Here is a 9,653-nt window from a genome sequence, read left to right as displayed (position 1 = left end):
TTAGGTTAACATATAAGGGATAAACCACTTAAATGGGAATTAAAACGCTTGTATCAGACTTCAAGGACCTGTTTAGATGAAAGTCTCGTATATTTAGCTCCTATGCATTATCACTGGCTTGTGAAGTAGCAATGGACGATAAACGACAAAGCCACCTAGCAGAGGTCTGGTTTTTGTATGATGACACTAGTAAATCTATTTGGAGTGAATACTTCACCTTGTCTCTCCAATTTTCAGGGAGGGGTCAGAACCACACCCACTGGTTACAATACATCCTTCTTAGTTTGTATTTCATTCTAAACTCACATATATGTCATGGGTAAGTATCTAGTTTCCTACTCAATCTCCATTGGAATCATGTACTAACTCATTCCATGTCACATCGCATATCTACAACATGTCCATGTTGCTATTGATCCATGCATATATCTCACATCATATAGAAATTGAAATTAAATAAAATAAATCATACTTGACTATTCTAATTATTGTCTATTCTGAGGGCTAAAAAAATTGATAACGTCCTCCATTGTTCTCATAAATTCCCATGGCTTATGCTTTCATCTAAGCCACGTGAAGAGGTTCTGAATATAAAAACTACTACAAGAAATGTGCAGGGAAGGGTAGGACAGAGCCAGTTAATGTTGTTGATTCTATTAAATAAGTTGAATAAGTGAGCGATCTAGTTGAACTAGTAGCCATCGGTATGATAACAAAAAAAATCCATTATGTGTATTAAAAAATCATAGGATAACCGTATTGTGTCTTTAGATTGCTATGTGCAAATGCATCTAAAAAATGACAAAAATAAATGCTCAAAATAGAGGCACTATCAAATTGAAACCTATCATAAGTTTAAAATTTAATAAATCTAGCCATTTTAAATGCTTTATTTATAAATTGAGTAGATGCTTCAAATTTTATTGAAAAACCCAAATCAGTATATTTTTAAATTTGAAAAACACAAATCGGTACAATTTCTTTGTTACTGCAATTTACAATCACATTTTGTGTTTTCAAAAAGCATAAAAGAAATGAACTAAGCATATGATTTTATCCTTATATTTACAATTATGTTGTGTATTTTAAAAAATTATGAAAATACCTAATAGAAATATTATATGTAATTACATTGGTTTTCATCAATTGTTTTAACTATTATTTAATGTTTACTTATCGCTAAACAGTCCAAGCTTTGTCCAAACTATCAGGTCACATTGATACCAATATCGAGTAGCAAGAATAATCCTATTACCAGCTGCAGTAACAAGAATACTCCATCAAGTGAAGCTATCACCAGTATCATCTCCAACAATATGACGACGTAAATAAAACCAAAGCAGAAAAAGCACCCAGCATTTTCTAAATCTTTTATCCACATAATGAAAGCTTGTACCCCAGGTTCAAGGTAAACTACAGTCTCCAAATTCAATAGGGATCCTCTATAAAGAGGTAAATACTCTACTCTTGTTGTGATTGTTGCTCGTTGCTCCTCTTCTTTAGAGTCCATATAGGAGTTAGGGAGGACAAGGCTGAAGATCTTGTGGAATTTTTTGTTCACGGAGGAAACTTTAATTTTGTTGATGATGGAGAACCTTGCATCTGCATGCTCGCCACATGTTTTCCTCTCTGGAGAAAACATGTGTCTCCTGATATTTTTTTAACATTATGTTCTTCACGTGTCTCCACAAAAAATGGAAAATATGTTCTTAATTTTAAATATGTCGAGGGTGCCTTCCCAACTAAGCGTCGATCTTACTCCTCAATATAACAACCTGATTAACCTTACCTTTTGTTGACTTTGCCTCGCTGATTCACATATTTTTTTATGCTTTCAATTAATGGTAGAATTAATTTACCACCTTCAAAATACGAAGGAAACAAATTAATATACCTAAGGTTATAGTCTCCCTACCTCGAAAAAAAACCAAATAAGATGGCAAAAAAATTACACTATGAAAATTGTAAAATTCAATTTTAAAAATCTAACCCCATATATAAATAAGGCAATACAAACAATAGATTTTCCTTATATGAAAAATAAGTGAATATATGGAGTGAAAATTAGCTAGCGAAAATTTGATTTCATTTGAAGAAGTAAAGAATTGTTTGATCAAAATCAAAACTTGTTTTCTTTTTATTTTATATATATCTATTTGAATTGTTTCAATGTACTATACATACTTTGTCGCTGGAGATAAATACAATATTAGAATTATTTAAATATAAACATTATTAATTAGTTAAATGTATAATATTTTAATTATTTAATTTAATAAAATAAAATAAAATAAAATTTTATTTATTATTTGTTGAATAATTAAATGTATAAAATAAGTTATTTTCTAAATTTACAATGTAATTAACAAAAATAAAAACATGTAACATGCCTCTGTAATTCTATATATATATATATATATATATATATATATATATAATGTCTGAAACTTCATATTTTTAAGAACAATACCAACAACAACGGAGTTTGTATCCATGGTTAATGTAACTCCCCATTGAGGCTTCTTATATATATATATATGCACCGCCACATGGATCATTGATGGTTTCGGTATACTATAGTTCGTATGCGTCCATGGGATAGATAAATTGTGTTGACACTGTTATAAGGTTTTCATAACAATAGATTTTCGTTGTATTGCAAGTTTAATGCATAAAGTCAAAATCACTTTCTACCATTAACCTTTATGCCTATAACATGGCTTAGCACCTAGCGTTAACAACGATACAAACTATGGTTATTGTAATTTTACCTTTTTTTAGCATAAGGTTCATGGAACCCTCTGGAAATAGCTAGCTAGCATACTAGTATTCTCGTCAGAGCACCATGCCACAGTCTTGGGGTAGGTGAGGTGTCACATTCTTCATCGTTATGCTTAAGATTTCCATTTCAACGGTGGAATGGTAAGTTGTAAGTTATGGAAACTACCACATGTTACATTAAAGGATTTCTAGAGGGTTGTATGATGTAACAAATTATTATCACTCATTTTCCAAGAGGAAAAAGCCTTGTTTCTTTCGGTTGTTCTAGCTTGCAAATATGCGTTTCGGTAATAGGAATGAGTACTAGGTGATAATTTCTGGAATAGACTCTTCGTTTTGTATCATAGTTATTAATTTAAATTCTGCTCATTTGAGTTTCCAAACAATTTTGTATTGGTTCCAATGGTTTACTCGTTTACATATGGTTGCTTACAAAAGATATATGTGTATTATTTTACAACTAGTTTAAGAACTTCTTCTTACCGTTCTCTTTTTTCGTTTGTAAGATAACATACTACCAAATAATAAATGGTTCATCATTATAATTGTTCTACTCAGTGTTGTCTTTTCTTTTGTTTTACACAGTTATTCATGTCTTTAAGAGTATTTAGGTATTTACATATATTAATATAGTTTATAGGTATCATGGGCTTCACCTAAGGCTTACAACTACCTCCAAACTTATTTATTAGGGTTAGGAATGTTATCCTTGGGTTAAGTGGTTGTTAAATGTATGTTAACATGGATAAATAACCTAACCTCACAAAGAATAGTTCCAACCCTATTCATAAATTCCAAATCATGTAAGTTACAAATAACCTAAACATATGAAAAATTCAAAGACACAAGGATTAAAATAGAAAGAAAGAAACAAAATAGACATATTAGATTTTGTTCACTTATCTGAATCAATTTCCCGACCTGCTACAAAATCACATTAAACAGAAATATGCTCCACCCAAACAATGAGATATGGTACCTCTACCATAACTCCCTTGAGTATGTTTCACACATAGAACAACCTTTTCAAGACGAAGACCCTTCCAGGTCCACATGTGATTCCTCCTGGAAGTGTCCTTCCTTCCTCAATACAACATCTTGTCCTTAAAGAATGTAGCACAACAGATACTAATATTTCTGGGGCCTCCTCCTACCAGATTCCAATTCCACAAGGTTGGCTCAAGAATTTTCCCTCTCACCCTCTTAGCTAACCCCTTTCCAGAAACTTGAGATAAGTTATCTCTAGGAATGAGGAATATGGGCAAACAATGGTCTCTGCCCATGTACCCTTCTTGGGCTTTTCCCTAACTGACTTTTAACTGTCCGAGTGTGAATTTTCCTCCAACATCTTTCTCTCACCATAATTTACATAGCTAGCCAAATGCAACGTTTATTAATATAAAATTAGAAAACATTTATTTACATCACACATTCATGCCTGGCCCTCAACATGGGCCCATAGTTTGTAAAAGTAACTTCACAAGAAAATAAAAATATATTTACAAGTCACCGGGGGGTGTTACATCTCCCTGCCTCCCCCCAAGCAAAACACAATCCTCAGTCTTTTCATGGCCCTGGAACAGACTAGGATATGTCCCTCGTATAAAATTTTCATCTTCCCAAGTAGCCTCTTACGGGATAAAGTGCTTCCACTGCACTTTAATTTGGGTGATTACTTGCTTCTGTAGCATAATTTATCTCTAGTATAATATGCACAGAGGCTCGACCAAGAATTCTCCATCCGACTCAACCTACATTCACAACCATTAGTTACTATCATTTAGTCAATATATATATAATCATTGCAAACTCATTGTTCACCTAAACATCCTATCAATTAATGATATGTGTAGGGTCATGCACATATCTTTTCAGCAAGGAAACATGATATACATTATGCAAATGTATACATTGACTAGGTAAACTTCCCAGTTGATAAGCTACAGGTCCAATCCTAGCAAGTACTTGAAAAGGGCCACAAAATCAAGGAGCCAACTTTGTCCAGTTCCCCCATCTTAAGTTGCTCTTCTTCGATTTAACATTCACATACACATGTTCTCCCACCTGAAACTCTCTATAGGTTTGCTTCCTATATGCATATGATTTATGTCAGTCTTAGGTAGCTTTTAAATTTCCCCGCACCTTTCTCACAACTTGTTCCATGTCCTTTAGCATATCAAGCCTCAATATTAGCCTATCCTTCAGATGACTCCAGCTAAGAGGTGTTCTACATTTCTGTCCATACAACACTTTGAATGGAATCATTCTTAAAGAAGCATGATAATTATTATTATAGGAAAATTCTACTAAGTGGAGATATTCTTCCCACTTGGTAGGCTACTTCATGATGTACATCCTTAACATGTCCTCTAACACTTGATTCACCCATTCTTTTTTTCCATCTTTCTGCGGATGGTAGGAAGTACTAAACTACACTTGGGTACCCAATCCTATGAATAGATATTTTAAGAAGGTGGAAGTAAATTTGACATCTCAATTATAAAATATTATCTTAGGTATACCATGCAGATGAAAATTTTCTTTAAGTAATATACCAGCAACTTGAACTTGTTTAAAATTTGATTGCACAGGAATAAAATGTGCATATTTAAACAATTTATCTACCATGACTATTATTGAATCATTTTTTATTTTTGAATTAAGCAAACTTGTGATAAAATCTAGAGTGATGATTTCCCATTTCCATTCTGGAATGGGAAATGAGTGAAGTAGACCGATTGGATGTTGATGTTTGGTTTTCACCTATTGACACTCTAGACATTTTTCCATATATTCTGTCACTTCCCTCCTCATGCATGGCCAAAAGTGGTATTTTATTAAGGCAATGATCAGTTTTTGGTAACCAAGGTAGGCGACATAAGGACTTCTATGATATTCCTCTAAATTTTGTTGTTTAATAGACCGTTAATTAGGAACATAAATCCTATTACTATAAAGCAGCAAGTTATCACTGGCATTGTCACACCCCAACTACTTTTCATTGTTGTTTTCTTGTTTACTTTGCTACTGTCAAAACTAATATTCTAGTTCTTTTAAGGCTGCATTTTTTATTTGAACTAAAAAAAATATTTTACTTGATTGAAGGAAATTTCATAAACAAAATTCAGCCTTCTACTTAAGCAATCTTCCACTCAGTTTTCGTTATATTTTAAGTGCTTTATATCAAAGTCAAACTCACTCAGGAAAGTAGTCCATCATGCCTTTTGGGAATTGAACGTGGGTTGTTTAAAGAAATTAGTCAAGTTTCTATGATCTATCATTAGGATAAATTTCTTCCCTGATAAATAGTGTCTCCATACCTTCAAAGCATGGAACTCTGCTATTAAATCCACGTCATAAGTTGAGTACCTTTTCTCATGGTCTTTCAATTTTCGAAACACATAAGCTACCACTCGACCCTCTTGCATAATATTCCCATTAGAAGAAATTTCATCCTAAAAGTGCCCATAAAAATTTCATGTAATTTCCATGTAAACCAATCAAAATCCTTTAAATTTAAAAATATGTACATGTAAATATTTTGGAGGGAAAAGAAGAAAAATTACTTCTTTCAATTGTATTTTTGGCTTATCTCCTTATAGGTTTACTAAAATTTCAAGTGTAGACACTCATTGGATGTGGAATCAAATTCCACATCCAATGAGTACCCATTATGAATTCATTTGAGAAGACCCAAATTGATTAAAATTGAAGATACATTAAAAAATGTATTCAACACTTTTTAATGTATCTTCAAATTTTATGAATGTGGGTCTTTTAAAAAATATGCATAATGGATACTCAATAGATATGAAATTTAATTCCGCAATGTCTACACTTGAAATTTGAGTAAACCTATAAAGAGATAAACCAAAAATACAATTAAAAAAAATAGTTTTCTTCTTTTCCCTCCAAAATTAACTCTTATTTTATTATTTTAACTTATTTTTCTTATTTTTCCTTAGGAGGCCACGTTTACACAGAAATTTCCTCTAATGTCTAACCCCTTCTTGATATGCATATGTACAAACAATAAATTCTTTCTCAGCATTTGCAAGTCTTAGGATAGGGGTTGTAGTTAACAAGTGCTTTAACTAGTCAAACTATCCTGACATTTGAGTGTCCATTTAAATTTCTTCCCTTTCTTTGTAAGGACGTCATGGAGTAGGCTACCCTTGAAAACCCAGCTATAAAGTGACAGTAGTAGCTTTCTAATCCCATAAAGGATCTAATATCTTCAATATTCTTAGGAGCAGTCCACTCCATGATTGTTTCTATCTTTTATGGATCTACTGTTATCTCCTCTTGGGTGATCACATGCCCCAAATATTTTATTTGATCTTTAAAGAAATTACACTTACTATACTTAGAATATAGTGGTTGTTCTCGTAAAGTCTACAAAACTATTTGCAAATGTCTCTTATGCTCTTCTAGATTCATGGAATAAACTAGGATATCATCAATAAAAATTAACATAAATTTGTCTAGATATGGGTGAAATATACCATTCATTAGGCTCATAAATGTGGCTAGGGAGTTAGTAATCCAAAAGGGTAAAACCACAAACTCATAATGTCCATAGTGAGTCCTAAATGAAATTTTACAAATGTCTTCCTCTCTAATTCATATTTGATGGTATCCTGAACGTAAATCAATTTTAGAGAATACAATAGCGCCCTTAACTTGGTCAAATAAATTTTCGATCTAAGGTAATGGGTACTTATTTTTAATGGTTAATTTATTTAGTTATTGATAATCAATGCATAATGTTAAGGTACCATATTTATTTTTAACAAAAAGTACAGGAGCTCCCCAAGGCGACACACTACGATGAATGTATTTCTGATCCAATAGCTCTTGCAAATGCATTTTCAACTCTATTAACTTGGGTATGCTTATACGATATGGTTCCTTAGATACAGGGGAAACCGTTGGGATTGATTCGATTATAAAATTGATCATTGAGGGGGAAGCCTAGGGATCTCTTCAGGAAATACATCTATAAAGTCTTGAACAATAGGTATATTTTCCAAAGTTATTGTCTTTTCTTTAAATCTTGAATATCCCACTTGGATTGCGTGAATTTGATAGCCTTTCCTAATGCTTTTCTTCAGCTGTAAGGTTGTAATCTACCTTAACTTCACAAGTCTTATTATGCCTTGAATCTCTTACCTGAAACCTTCCTCATTAAGGTAACTAATGTTTTTGTCCTTACAATTTACAATAGACTAGTGTTTTTCCATCCAACCCATCCCAATCAAAATATCATAAGATCCTAAGCGTAAATGTTTAGATTTGCCTCTATTGGTTGTCCTACTAATTCTAGTGGGCATTTTCCAACTTTGGTTGTTACTATTATTTTGGCTCCATTGGTCAACTAGACCAATCATGGGAACTTAAATTTATTAACTTGTAATTGACACAACTCCACTATCTTGGGGTTAATATAGCTCAAACTTACCCCAAGGGTATATTAAAATCGACACAACATGGTCACAAATTTAACCTTCAAATTTAATCACGGTGGATTGGTGCTCGTCCTATCGATCTTCCAGAGCAGTGTTAATTCAAGGCAAACTCCTCATCACCTCTTCTACATTATATTATTCTTGGACATTTGATGTTTTTTCTTCTTTCTCTCGATAAGGGCACTCTATAAGCTAATGTGGTTCGCCACATCCCGAAAACTATATTGGGGGTTTCTGGGTATTATTAAAATCCATTTTATTTGGTAACTCCAACTATTTAGATCCACTCTGAGACTAATTTTTTTGCTGATTTTTACTGGTGACCCTACCTTGTTTCCCTTTGAAAATATTCTTCATCACAATGCCCTTCATACCCTTATTGGTTGGAGGATATTTCTTCCCCTTCTTTCTTGACCAAGATTTATTATTTTTCCCCTTTTATTTCTGCTGTTGATAGCATATTTGTGTTTTATGGATAACTTTGTCCATAGTATTAGTGTTTTCAAACTCTAAATTTTCCTTCATACTCATTAGAAGGTTGCATATAAAACGTTGTACTTTAGCCTTTTCCTCCTATACGTAAGGAACATACCTTAATAAAGAAGTAAATTTTGCAACATATTAATCCATAGACAGTTGGCCCAGTCTAAGGTCATAGAACTCCTTGGATTTTTTGTCATTATTAATATCATTCAGTTAAATATTTATTCTTAAAGTGTTGCTAGAAGTTATCCCACAATATCTCTTGCTCATTAATTATGTAAATTGTCTTGGTTTCTTCCCACCATAAGGTCACCATTCTTTGAAGTTGATAGATTTTCAGGTGAACCTTCATATTGTTTTCATACTCATACAACCAAAAGTACTTATTAATGTTTACCAACAATACGTTTTCTCCTACCTTCGAATCACCATCGAATGTTGGTGGTTTAATTTTCTTAAACTCCCCTTGAAGCTCCAATTTTGTCTTTTTACTGGTTTTTGAGCTTTCTATTGGAAAATATTTTTTGACTCCTCTTCCTCGATCGTTTTACCACCTTTAAACCCACGTGAAAGACTCTTCTCAGGAACACTATCCTATCCCCACCTATATGACTCTGCTTTATTCCCATTTTCAAGGATTGGGGTTTAAGTCCTTTGATTTTGCTTATCAGTTAATTTTTTAAGTGTCCTCTCTTAATCTCTCAGCAAGGATTCATTGTCAGCCCTCAAATTATCCACTTTTTCTCTTAATTTTTGCATTGTTTCAAATAACACAACAAATATGTACCAGGGTTCTTCACCTAATTGCACCCACAGTCCTAGATTAGGTCCTCGAAAGGACAACAGAACTTGGTCCAGTAGGCAATGACATCATATCACCCACTCCTCCCTCTTCCATTATGTGAAACATAAAACATATTT

This window comes from Pinus tabuliformis, chromosome 7, assembly GCF_031772625.1.
Source record: "Pinus tabuliformis cultivar Carrire ecotype Pingquan chromosome 7, CPIR1, whole genome shotgun sequence".
Taxonomy (NCBI): Eukaryota; Viridiplantae; Streptophyta; class Pinopsida; order Pinales; family Pinaceae; genus Pinus; species Pinus tabuliformis.
This window is presented reverse-complemented; position numbering follows the sequence as displayed.